Consider the following 12,516-nt stretch of genomic DNA (forward strand, 5'->3'; position numbering starts at 1 on the left):
AGGGCACTCTTTCAGAAGGTGGGTGTAGACTAGATGGGCCAAATGTCCTCCTCCTACACTGTCAGGATTCTATGGAAATCCTTTCCCCTTTAAGTCCCTTTTTACGCACGGGAATAATTAAATGACACCACTACCAAAACAGTAACAATGATGAACATTGTTACCCCAGTCCATCAACAACTCAGTCTGTCCAGTGGCTCCTTCTTTCTCTTCGAGGGACGTAGCTCCACTGACTGTGGTTCCTTTATTGAGGTGGTTACTGTTGACCTTAGTTCACAAGGGCTCCCTCCTTGGACTGAGGTTTCACCTTCCTCTGTTTCCCACTGTTTGCTGGGGGATAAATCTCTGCCTGTTACCCACTGATTCGGCAGCTCCCTCCCCGGGTACACTTTAAATTGCAGCATCAATGCCAGGCAGCTTCTCACTCGCCCCTTCAGTATAGGAAAGTTCGTGTTGCTCCCTCTTCTTGAGGATTCACAACTGACACTCACACAAACTACACAAGACTCATAATATTCACGGAAAGGCTCTATTTTTGTACTAATCTGTCACACAGACTTTAAACTCGATAGAAGTCGCACAGACGATTGTATCACACATACTCTTTAACTCAATACACTCATTATCCTTACTGAACTCACAAATCAAACTCAAGTATACCCCAGCAGAAAAGCTGGCCAGGTAATTCTCCGGCGTACTGCACTGGTCTCTGAGTACCTGACTCGGGACCGTCTTCTGCTATGGTTGTTCCCAGGAGTTGTCGCTGCCGAAACTCCAATCTCCCGTACCTTTACACCATTTCCTTCCCTTCCCGAACGCTCGATGGTGTACGTCACGTGGCTGAAGTCATTCGACCCAGAATCTGGGAAACAACGCATGTCTGTTTCATGTACCCGATGCAGTTTCTCACCTCAACAGCCCTTTGCAACCACAGATCTCAGGTGACCCTCTTGTTCAGGGTCCGCGGGTAACTGCGGTTCCCTGGTTTCAATGACCCTTCCTCCTTTTCGCTAGGATGTTGCTCTTTAGCTTCTGATTTTTCTTGTGGTTCACCACGATCGGTCTTGTGTCCGGATTACTGTGATTTCCATAGTTGTGCATTTATTGGGCAGGATTTACCGGCTGCCGACACCGGCGATAAAATTCCGTTCCCGTGCCGACGCGCGGGTTTCCCGGCAACAACGGGAAATCCCGTTGGCAAGGCTGGGCAGGTCGATCCCGCTGGTGGGTCGCCTCCCCCACCAGGGCAGGGCGGTCGGTAAATACCACCCATTGTTTTTAGTTTGAGCCCCAATATTTCTCTACTCAAACCAAACTTCCCAATGTGCAATTTGGATCGGTTACACCTGGGTGGGCACTCTGGGCGGAATTCTCTGCTCCCGGGAAAAATCGGGAGGGCCGTCGTGAACTCGGCCGAGTTTCACGACGGCCTCGGAGGCCGCTCCTCGCCCCCTATTCTCCCCTCCCGGCGGGGCTAGGAGCAGCGCTCCGTAACTCTCGGCCGCGGGGGTGTCGCGCCAAGAATGACGCAGCCGGAGCGCCGAATGGCGTCAGCCGCGCATGCGCAGGTTGGCCGGCTCCAACCCGCGCATGCGCGGCTGACGTCATGACGCTGACGGCACGAACCCGCGCATGCGCGGTGGCTGTCTTTCCCCTCAGCCGCCCCGCAAGACGTGGCGGCTTGATCTTGCGGGGCGACGGAGGGAAAAGAGTGCGTCCGATTTGGACGCCGGCCCGACGATCGGTGGGCACCGATCACGGGCCTGTCCCCTCCCGAGCACAGTCGTGGTGCTCCCGTCCAAATCGGGCCCCTAGATGCCCCAAACGGGCATCTGGCGCCTGTTTCACGACGGCAGCGACCAGAGCGGCGATTCTTCCGAGGGGGGAGGGTAGAATCGTGGGGGGGGGGGGGGGCGGGGGGGGGGGGAAAATGTCGGGGGGCCCTCATGTGATTCTCTCACGCCGCGTGGGGAGCGGAGAATTACGCCCTCTGTGTTTCCTCTCCCCCAATACTAATTCTCTTCCTGGCCCCCGGACAAACATTCTTGACCCCCAGAGGGCGATATCATCCTCACCACTGATCTTACCTGGCAAGACTTCACTTCCTCTGAAGCTCTCTCATTCCGCCATCCACCTTCGACAAGACTGGGCCTCTGTTTGCCCAGTATTTAATCTGTTTAGCCGACACTGCCAAAGTGTGCAGAAAATCCATGGCCACTCTTACTTTTCTGCTGGGGGTAGGAGGTGAGGGTGTCGGGGTGGGTGGTGGGGGACGGGGGGGTGGGGGGTTGCAGGGGGCGGGGGGGGGGGGGCGTACCCGTCTCTGGCAAAGGAATATGATTCTGGGCATCTGCACTGGCTGTTTGGATTGGATTGGATGGGATAGGATGGGATGGGATGGGATTGGATTGGATTTGTTTATTGTCACGTGTACCGAGGTACGGTGAAAAGTATTTTTCTGCGAGCAGCTCAACAGATAATTAAGTACATGGGAAGAAAAGGGAATAAAAGAAAATACATAATAGGGCAACACAAGATATACAATGTAACTACATAAACACCGGCATCGGATGAAGCATATAGGGTGTAGCGTTAATGAGGTCAGTCAATAAGAGGGTCATTTAGGAGTCTGGTGACAGTGGGGAAGAAGCTGTTTTTGAGTCTGTTCGTGCGTGTTCTCAGACTTCTGTATCTCCTGCCCGATGGAAGAAGTTGGAAGAGTGAGTAAGCCGGGTGGGAGGGATCTTTGATTACGCTGCCCGCTTTCCCCCGGCAGCGGGAGGTGTAGATGGAATCAATGGATGGGAGGCAGGTTCGTGTGATGGACTGGGCGGTATTCACGACTCTCTGAAGTTCCTTGCAGTCCTGGGCCGAGCAGTTGCCATACCAGGCTGTGATGCAGCCCGATAGGATGCTCTCTATGGTGCATCTGTAAAAGTTGGTAAGGGTTAATGTGGACATGCTGAATTTCCTTAGTTTCCTGAGGAAGTATAGGCGCTGTTGTGCTTTCTTGGTGATAGTGTCGACGTGGGTGGACCAGGACATATTTTTGAAGACGTGCACCCCTAGGAATTTGAAACTGCTAACCATCTCCACCTCGGTGCTGACAGGGGTGTGTACGGTACTTTGCTTCCTGGAGTCAATGACCAGATCTTTAGTTTGCATCCGGGGCGATATTTATGGTGTCCTCGTCCGTTTCCTTAAGAACAATGGCCACCGCTGTACCCGAGCCAAAGCTATTGCTGGAATCGCCTTATCTTTCTTGAATGAACCCAACAGGGGGTTGTTGTTTGTCACTGAAGTGAAATGTTTCCTGTACAGGTATTGGTGGAACTTTTGTCACAAATGACAGCTCTCTCTCCCGATCTGTGAATAATCCTTCTCTGCGTCTGTGTGGGTTCTCGACGCTTATCCAACAGGTCTCTCCAACTCTTCATCCATCCCCATATGGAGATGTATCACACGTTAGTATTACCTTCATGGTGGGGTCAAAGTGCACCAGTAAACATCTAATCCAAGTAAACCACCTCATTAAGCTGGAAAGTGCACTTCTCTCTCTTGAGCCGCACTCCTGCTTCTTAGAATCTCCTTAATCCATATTTGACAAGTATTCTTCTGTAGGTCCTGTTGCTAATAAGCCACACAAGTACACAGCGATACCCGGCAAGTCTTGAAGTAAACTCTCCGTTGTTCTTTGGAATATAGCGCACGCTGATGAAACCCCAAAGGGCAAGTGTGTGTAGGGGTGCAACCCACAATGGGTGTTTATGGTCACATGTTCCTACCAGGTGTCGCCCAGCTCCAGCTGCTGGTAGACATGACTCACTTAGTGAATGTTTGACCTCCAACCAGCTTCACATATAGATCTTCGATATAGGGGGAACGGGGAAATTGTCCAACTTCGCGGCATGGTTAACCGTCACCCCACAGATGTGAATGGTTTTATCGGGTTTTACTACTGACACAATAGGTGCTGCCCATTCTGCAATGGTTGGATGTTGCCGAGGTCTTCCTGCCTTCTCAACTCTGTTTTGACCTTCTCCATTAAGGCATAGGGCAAAGGTCTGGCCCTGAAAAATCTCCGCACGATTTCTCCCCTGACTACTTTCCAGTGCTTCTTGGAAACGCCTTGGTACTTGCTGATGATCTTGAGGGGGCCGTCTTCTTTGATGATAAAGTTCTCTGGCCAATTTAATTTAACGTCCTAGAGCCAGTCCCACCCATTAGGTTCTGTCTTTGACCAGCCCCCATGGCGAAAGCCAGCTGGCGGATGGCAGTCGATAGCTCATTGGGGTCATTGCTGTGCCGATTACCATCATGATGTGGAGATGCCGGCGTTGGGCTGGGGTGAGCACAGTAAGAAGTCTTACAACACCAGGTTGGTGATTGTCACACGATGTCCGTTCATTTGTTGTCGCAGTGTCTGCTTGGTCTCGCCAATGTACCACGCTTCGGGACATCCTTTCCTGCAGCGTACGTCCCATACGTACCCAGCGTACGAATGAACGGGCATCGCGCGACATTCGCCAGGCAGGAATGTTCCCTTCCAGTCGGGGAACACTTCAGCAGTCAAGGGCATTCAGCCTCTGATCTCCGGGTAAGCGTTCTCCAAGGCGGCCTTCAGGACGCGCGACAACGCAGAATCGCCGAGCAGAAACTTATAGCCAAGTTCCCCACACATGAGTACGGCCTGAACCGGGACCTGGGATTCATGTCGCATTACATTCACCCCCCACCATCTGGCCTGGGCTTGCGAAATCCTACCAACTGTCCTGGCTTGAGACAATTCACACCTCTTTAACCTGGGGTTACCCCTATCTCTGGATCTGTAATGATTTGATTACCTGAAAATGCTCGCATTCCAAGCATTGTCCGGCATCTCTGACTTTGTCTATATAAATGTTTCTGGAACATACCTCTCCATTCACCTGAGGAAGGAGCAGCGCTCCGAAAGCTCGTGTTTGAAACAAACCTGTTGGACTTTAACCTGGTGTTGGAAGACTTCTTACGATTATCATCATGGCCTCTCCCCATCCATGTCGTCAGCCTGACCCTGGTGTTCTTCAACCTCAAGGGGGTGGACCCCTTCATGAAGGTCCCGTTAGGTCTGCTCCCCATCCCGGTGGCTGAGGCCCCAGCGTCCACTCCCAATGGCAACACCCTTCTGTTTACCAATAACTTCCCTGTGATCACTTTGCCCACAGGCATGACTTTCCACTCCGCCTGAGAACCATCATCCATACGGCATACAGGCGCTGTACTGTTCCGTACGGCATACAGGCGCTGTACTGTTCCGTACGGCATACAGGCTCTGTACTGTTCCGTACGGCATACAGGCGCTGTACTGTTCCGTACGGCATACAGGCTCTGTACTGTTCCGTACGGCATACAGGCGCTGTACTGTTCCGTACGGCATACAGGCGCTGTACTGTTCCGTACGGCATACAGGCGCTGTACTGTTCCGTACGGCATACAGGCGCTGTACTGTTCCGTACGGCATACAGGCGCTGTACTGTTCCGTACGGCATACAGGCGCTGTACTGTTCCATACGGCATACAGGCTCTGTACTGTTCCGTACGGCATACAGGCGCTGTACTGTTCCGTACGGCATACAGGCGCTGTACTGTTCCATACGGCATACAGGCGCTGTACTGTTCCATACGGCATACAGGCGCTGTACTGTTCCATACGGCATACAGGCTCTGTACTGTTTGACTTACTAACGCTTGGAAATCTCTACTTATTCTTCCACTTGTGTCACAACTGTCCTTTCTTTCAGAATCTGAAGCATTCAGATTCCTTAAATCTGCACAGGTCTGGGCAGTGGCTTACCCCACATCTGTAACACTCCGTGCCCTCTGGCTGTCCATCGTGGCTTTAATCTCCTAAACCCCCTGACTCTTCCAGTTCATTTTCTTGCTTGGACCCGCGCCTTCACTCCTGGTGCCGCTGCCGTCTGTGGTTTCCCGCCCGAATCACTGGGCTGCGCTGTTCAGAGCGCTTTGGAACCCTCGGGCACCCTTTTCCCCGCCCTCCATGGCTAAAGTAATTCCCACAACGCCAGCATTTGCAGGTAATCAAATCATTACAGATCCAGAGAGAGGGGTAATCCCAGGTTAAAGAGGTGTGAATTGTCTCAAGCCAGGACAGTTGGTAGGATTTCACAAGTCCAGGCCAGATGGTGGGGGGTGAATGTAATGCGACATGAATCCCAGGTCCCAGTTGAGGCCGCACTCATGTGTGCGGAACTTGGCTATCAGTTCCTGCTCGGCGATTCTGCGTTGTCGAGCGTCCTGAAGGCCGCCTTGGAGAACGCTTACCCGGAGATCAGAGGCTGAATGCCCCTGACTGCTGAAGTGTTCCCCGACTGGAAGGGAATATTCCTGGGATTACCCCCTATCTCTGGATCTGTAAAGATTGGATTACCCACAAATGCTCGCATTCCAAGCATTGTCTGGCATCTCTGACTTTGTCTATATATATGTTTCTGGAACATATCTCTTCATTCACCTGAGGAAGGAGCAATGCACCGAAAGCTCGTGTTTGAAACAAACCTGTTGGACTTTAACCTGGTGTTTTAAGACTTCTTACTGTGCTCACCCCAGTCCAACACCGGATTCTCCACAGTAAAGTAATTCCCGGCGCCTTTTCAAAATCTAATTCCAATTTTGCCGAAAGCTTCTTTTGTACAGCTTCATCATTAACACCACATACAACACGATCTCTCAGCATCTCATTTAACATAGTCCCAAAATCACAAAGCTCTGCGATCTTCTTGAGCTTCGTCACAAAGGCTGCAATGGGTTTCCCCCGGGACTCTCCAGGTCGAATTAAATTTATAACACTGTAGAATTACCGGGGGCTTGTGTGGTATTGCACTTTGAGTAACTCGAGGACCTGTGCGAATGTTTTGACATCGGGGGGCTTCGAATCCGACGGTAAGTCTGTGTCCCACACACAGTTAACCAAATTACTCACTACTTCTCCTCCTCCTCCCCTCTTTCATTTGCACAGAAAAACAATTTTAAGCATTCCACATACTGGACCCAATCTTCTGTAGCAGGATCAAACGTCTCTGGGGCGGGATTCTCCCACGTCGTGCCATTTGGGAGAATCGGCGTCCGCGCATATTTTTCACGCGACGCCGTCCCGCCATTCTCCCAACCGTTTCACGTTTCACGAACTAGGGGGAGGGCATCGCTGAGCAAGGCACTTGCACCACCGTTCCCACCCAAAGGCACCAGCCAGCGCACCCCCCCCCCCCCCCCCCCCCCCCACCACCCGCACCATCCGACAACCCTTGCTCCCACACCGCCACTTTCACAGCACCGTACACCTGCGGCACAACGGGATGGTCTCGCACACTGGCTTGTGTCAGCGGGTGTGATCAGTGCCATGTTGAGTAATGACAACCCGCTCTGCGATGAGCTGTGAGCTCCGGATCGTTAGACAATGTCTGACTCATGGCCGCAGCTCCACCCGCCCCCTTGGTGGTCCCTGTAGGCGTCACGGACACTCCACCACATGGCCATGTGGGGTAGCTGGCGTCGGCGTGCTGAGGACGACGGGGGGTGGGCGGCAGGGGGGGGACACACCCGGCCTCACCGTTGTACCGAACTTCGGCCCCAGCGCCACTCGGTCCCCTTCACGACCCCTCAGGCACCGGACAGAGCACAGAGGCACCTAGGTTTGGTGTAACAGTGACTTTAATCGTGACATTCACATACAAGTGCCTTCGCCTCTATAACTAAGCTGTGCCCTGCACCCGTGCCAACTTACTAGGTGTCAAACCTCTTGGCCTTACGGGCCCTACCACTATGTCTCAGTGTTTCCCCAGACGGTGCAGCAGGAGTGGAGGTAGACTGCTGAGACTCCTGCCCTGTGACTTGGCTCCCCGTCGGCACGCGTTTCCTGGGGCGGCCCAGCTTGGATGGGCCAGGTTGCTCTGTGGGCGTGCTGGATGCACCAGGAATGGAACGGGGGGGAGTCCGAGGATCCGCGGTGTTCCGGGACCTCCCTTGTATCAGTCACCGGGACGGGCCCCAGAACCTCCTCTTCCCTCGGGGAGCCCGGTGGCCCCCGGGCCTCTCAATGGGACGGGGGGTGCGAGCCTAGACAAGCCCCGAGGGCGTTGCCAGTCCTGGAGGCCCGCTGTGCGATCGACCAAGGTCCTAACGTCATCAGCGATGGAGCTCAGGGAGTGCGCCATCCCTGTCTGGGACTGCGACACCTCCCACTGGGCTTGTGCAATACCACCATCCAGCATCTGGGCGAGGCTGCTGATGCTCTCAGCGATGGCCTGCTGGGACTGGGCCATGGCCTGCTGAGACTGAGCCATGGCCTGCTGGGACTGGGCCATGGCCTGCTGGGACTGGGCCATGGCCTGCTGAGACTGAGCCATGGCCTGCTGAGACTGGGCCATGGCCTGCTGGGACTGAGCCATGGCCTGCTGAGACTGGGCCATGGCCTGCTGGGACTGGGCCATGGCCTGCTGAGACTGGGCCATGGCCTGCTGAGACTGGGCCATGGCCTGCTGAGACTGAGCCATGGCCTGCTGGGCAATGCCGCCGATGCTCCCAGCGATGGCCGGCTGAGACTGGGCCATGGCCTGCTGACACTGAGCCATGGCCTGCTGGGACTGGGCCATCGCCTGGGCAATGCCGCCGATGCTCCCAGCGATGGCCGGCTGAGACTGGGCCATGGCCGGCTGAGACTGGGCCATGGCCTGCTGAGACTATGCCATGGCCTGCTGGGACTGGGCCATGGCCTGCTGGGACTGTGCCATGGCCTGCTGGGACTGGGCCATGGCCTGCTGAGACTGGGCCTTGGCCTGCTGGGACTGGGCCATGGCCTGCTGGGACTGGGGCCTGCTGAGACTGGGCCATGGCCTGCTGAGACTGGGCCATGGCCTGCTGAGACTGAGCCATGGCCTGCTGAGACTGGGCCATGGCCTGCTGGGACTGGGCCATGGCCTGCTGGGACTGGGCCATGGCCTGCTGAGACTGGGCCATGGCCTGCTGAGACTGGGCCTTGGCCTGCTGGGACTGGGCCATGGCCTGCTGGGACTGGGGCCTGCTGAGACTGAGCCATGGCCTGCTGAGACTGGGCCATGGCCTGCTGGGACTGGGGCCTGCTGAGACTGAGCCATGGCCTGCTGAGACTGGGCCATGGCCTGCTGGGACTGGGGCCTGCTGGGACTGGGGCATGGCCGGCTGGGACTCAGCCAGACTGCGGAACGCGGCTGCAATGTCCAGCTGGCTCCGGCACATGGCTGCCTGTGAGAGGGCAGCCCTGTCCTGGGCCACGGATGACTCATGCACATGAAGCCCCACGCCTTGCGTAACCTGACCCCTGGCCGAAACCCGGACCCCCACCCGTGCAGTGTCGGCCTGGGCAGCAGCCATGACCGGCATTGCTCCCTGCTCCTGGACGCGGATGGACCCCTCCACCTGCGTCACCAGCTGCTGGAAGCCGGCCGTCATCCTGTTGTCTAGTCCCTGGGTCAAACTGTATCGGGTCTGTGGGTGGGTCTGGAAACTCCAGGAACCCGGGAACCGTCTGGGCAGCAGCTGGGTGCTGGGGCCGAGCTGCCCTCCGACCGTCCGGCCCCTCGGCTGCTCCTATCTCCACCTGCTGCACCGGAGCGGCTGTGCGGTGCGCAGCAGTCAGTGACCCCGAAGCCTCATCACTAAAATGCCCAACCGAGGGTATCTGCGATGGTGGAAGCTACGGGTGGTGACAGCAGTGACGCAAGGTCCATGTCCTCATCGGACCCCAGGTCTGGGGTCTCCTGGGTCGAGCCTCGGACCAACGGACGTTGTCCCCGGCCCATGTGAGGTGCCGTGTCCGGTCTGTCCATCATCTGTTTGGCCGTCCTCTGTCCGTCACTGTCCAGTGTCCCCGTCCTCTGTCCGTCACTGTCCAGTGTCCCCGTCCTCTGTCCGTCACTGTCCAGAGTCCCCTTCCTCTGTCCGTCACTGTCCTGGCTCTCCGTCCTCTGTCCGTCACTGTCCAGAGTCCCCGTCCTCTGTCCGACACTGTCCAGAGTCCCCGTCCTCTGTCCATCACTGTCCAGAGTCCCCGTCCTCTGTCCGTCACTGTCCAGAGTCCCCGTCCTCTGTCCATCACTGTCCAGAGTCCCCGTCCTCTGTCCGTCACTGTCCTGGCTCTCCGTCCTCTGTCCGTCACTGTCCTGACTCTCCGTCCTCTGTCTGTCACTGTCCAGAGTCCCCGTCCTCTGTCCGTCACTGTCCAGTGTCCCCGTCCTCTGTCCATCACTGTCCTGGCTCTCCGTCCTCTGTCCGTCACTGTCCTGGCTCTCCGTCCTCTGTCCGTCACTGTCCTGGCTCTCCGTCCTCTGTCCATCACTGTCCTGGCTCCCCGTCCTCTGCCCGTCACTGTCCAGAGTCCCCGTCCTCTGTCCATCACTGTCCTGGCTCTCCGTCCTCTGTCCGTCACTGTCCTGGCTCTCCGTCCTCTGTCCGTCACTGTCCTGACTCTCCGTCCTCTGTCCGTCACTGTCCTGGCTCTCCGTCCTCTGTCCGTCACTGTCCTGGCTCTCCGTCCTCTGTCCGTCACTGTCCTGGCTCTCCGTCCTCTGTCCGTCACTGTCCTGGCTCTCCGTCCTCTGTCCATCACTGTCCAGAGTCCCCGTCCTCTGTCCGTCACTGTCCTGGCTCTCCGTCCTCTGCCCGTCACTGTCCAGAGTCCCCGTCCTCTGTCCATCACTGTCCTGGCTCTCCGTCCTCTGTCCGTCACTGTCCTGGCTCTCCGTCCTCTGTCCGTCACTGTCCTGTCTCTCCGTCCTCTGCCCGTCACTGTCCTGGCTCTCCGTCCTCTGTCCGTCACTGTCCTGGCTCTCCGTCCTCTGCCCGTCACTGTCCTGGCTCTCCGTCCTCTGCCCGTCACTGTCCTGGCTCTCCGTCCTCTGTCCGTCACTGTCCTGGCTCTCCGGTCTCTGTCCGTCACTGTCCAGAGTCTCCGTCCTCTGTCCGTCACTGTCCTGGCTCTCCGTCCTCTGCCCGTCACTGTCCTGGCTCTCCGTCCTCGGTCCGTAACTGTCCTGGCTCTCCGTCCTCTGTCCGTCACTGTCCAGAGACCCCGTCCTCTGTCCGACACTGTCCTGGCTCTCCGTCCTCTGTCCGTCACTGTCCTGGCTCTCCGTCCTCTGTCCGTCACTGTCCTGGCTCTCCGTCCTCTGTCCGTCACTGTCCTGGCTCTCCGTCCTCTGTCCGTCACTGTCCTGGCTCTCCGTCCTCTGTCCGTCACTGTCCAGAGTCTCCGTCCCCTGTCCGACACTGTCCTGACTCTCCGTCCTCTGTCCATCACTGTCCTGGCTCTCCGTCCTCTGTCCGTCACTGTCCAGAGTCTCCGTCCTCTGCCCGTCACTGTCCTGGCTCTGTGTCCTCTGCCCGTCACTGTCCTGGCTCTCCGCCCTCTGCCCATCACTGTCCTGGCTCTGCGTCCTCTGTCTGTCACTGTCCAGAGTCCCCGTCCTCGGTCCGTCACTGTCCAGAGTCTCCCTCCTCTGTCCGTCACTGTCCTGGCTCTCCGTCCTCTGTCCGTCACTGTCCTGGCTCTCCGTCCTCTGTCCGTCACTGTCCTGACTCTCCGTCCTCTGTCCGTCACTGTCCTGACTCTCCGTCCTCTGTCCGTCACTGTCCTGGCTCTCCGTCCTCTGTCCGTCACTGTCCAGAGTCTCCGTCCTCTGCCCATCACTGTCCTGGCTCTCCGTCCTCTGTCCGTCACTGTCCTGGCTCTCCGTCCTCTGTCCGTCACTGTCCTGGCTCTCCGTCCTCTGTCCGTCACTGTCCTGGCTCTCCGTCCTCTGTCCGTCACTGTCCTGGCTCTCCGTCCTCTGTCCGTCACTGTCCTGGCTCTCCGTCCTCTGCCCGTCACTGTCCTGGCTCTCCGTCCTCTGTCCGTTACTGTCCTGGCTCCGTGTCCGCTGTCCGTCACTGTCCTGACTCTCCGTCCTCTGTCCATCACTGTCCTGGCTCTCCGTCCTCTGTCCGTCACTGTCCAGAGTCTCCGTCCTCTGTCCGTCACTGTGCTGGCTCTCCGTCCTCTGTCCGTCACTGTCCTGGCTCTGAGTCCTCTGCCCGTCACTGTCCTGACTCTCCGTCCTCTGTCCGTCACTGTCCAGAGTCTCCCTCCTCTGTCCGTCACTGTCCTGGATCTCCGTCCTCTGTCCGTCACTGTCCTGACTCTCCGTCCTCTGTCCGTCACTGTCCTGGCTCTCCGTCCTCTGTCCGTCACTGTCCTGACTCTCCGCCCTCTGTCCGTCACTGTCCTGGCTCTGAGTCCTCTGCCCGTCACTGTCCTGACTCTCCGTCCTCTGTCCGTCACTGTCCAGAGTCTCCCTCCTCTGTCCGTCACTGTCCTGGATCTCCGTCCTCTGTCCGTCACTGTCCTGGCTCTCCGTCCTCTGTCCGTCACTGTCCTGGATCTCCGTCCTCTGCCCGTCACTGTCCTGACTCTCCGTCCTCTGTCCATCACTGTCCTGGCTCTCCGCC

The 12,516-nt window shown here is 57.0% G+C and overlaps 1 protein-coding gene across 1 annotated transcript in view; it reads left to right on the plus strand.

Moving 5' to 3' along the window:
- The window catches only part of spega (striated muscle enriched protein kinase a), a 462,850-nt gene that overhangs the window by 302,425 nt on the left and 147,909 nt on the right, over positions 1–12,516 (plus strand). The gene's annotated exons all lie outside the window — the stretch shown is intronic.

The sequence above is a fragment of the Scyliorhinus canicula genome, chromosome 2 (genome assembly GCF_902713615.1).
Source record: "Scyliorhinus canicula chromosome 2, sScyCan1.1, whole genome shotgun sequence".
In the NCBI taxonomy this organism is placed as follows: Eukaryota; Metazoa; Chordata; class Chondrichthyes; order Carcharhiniformes; family Scyliorhinidae; genus Scyliorhinus; species Scyliorhinus canicula.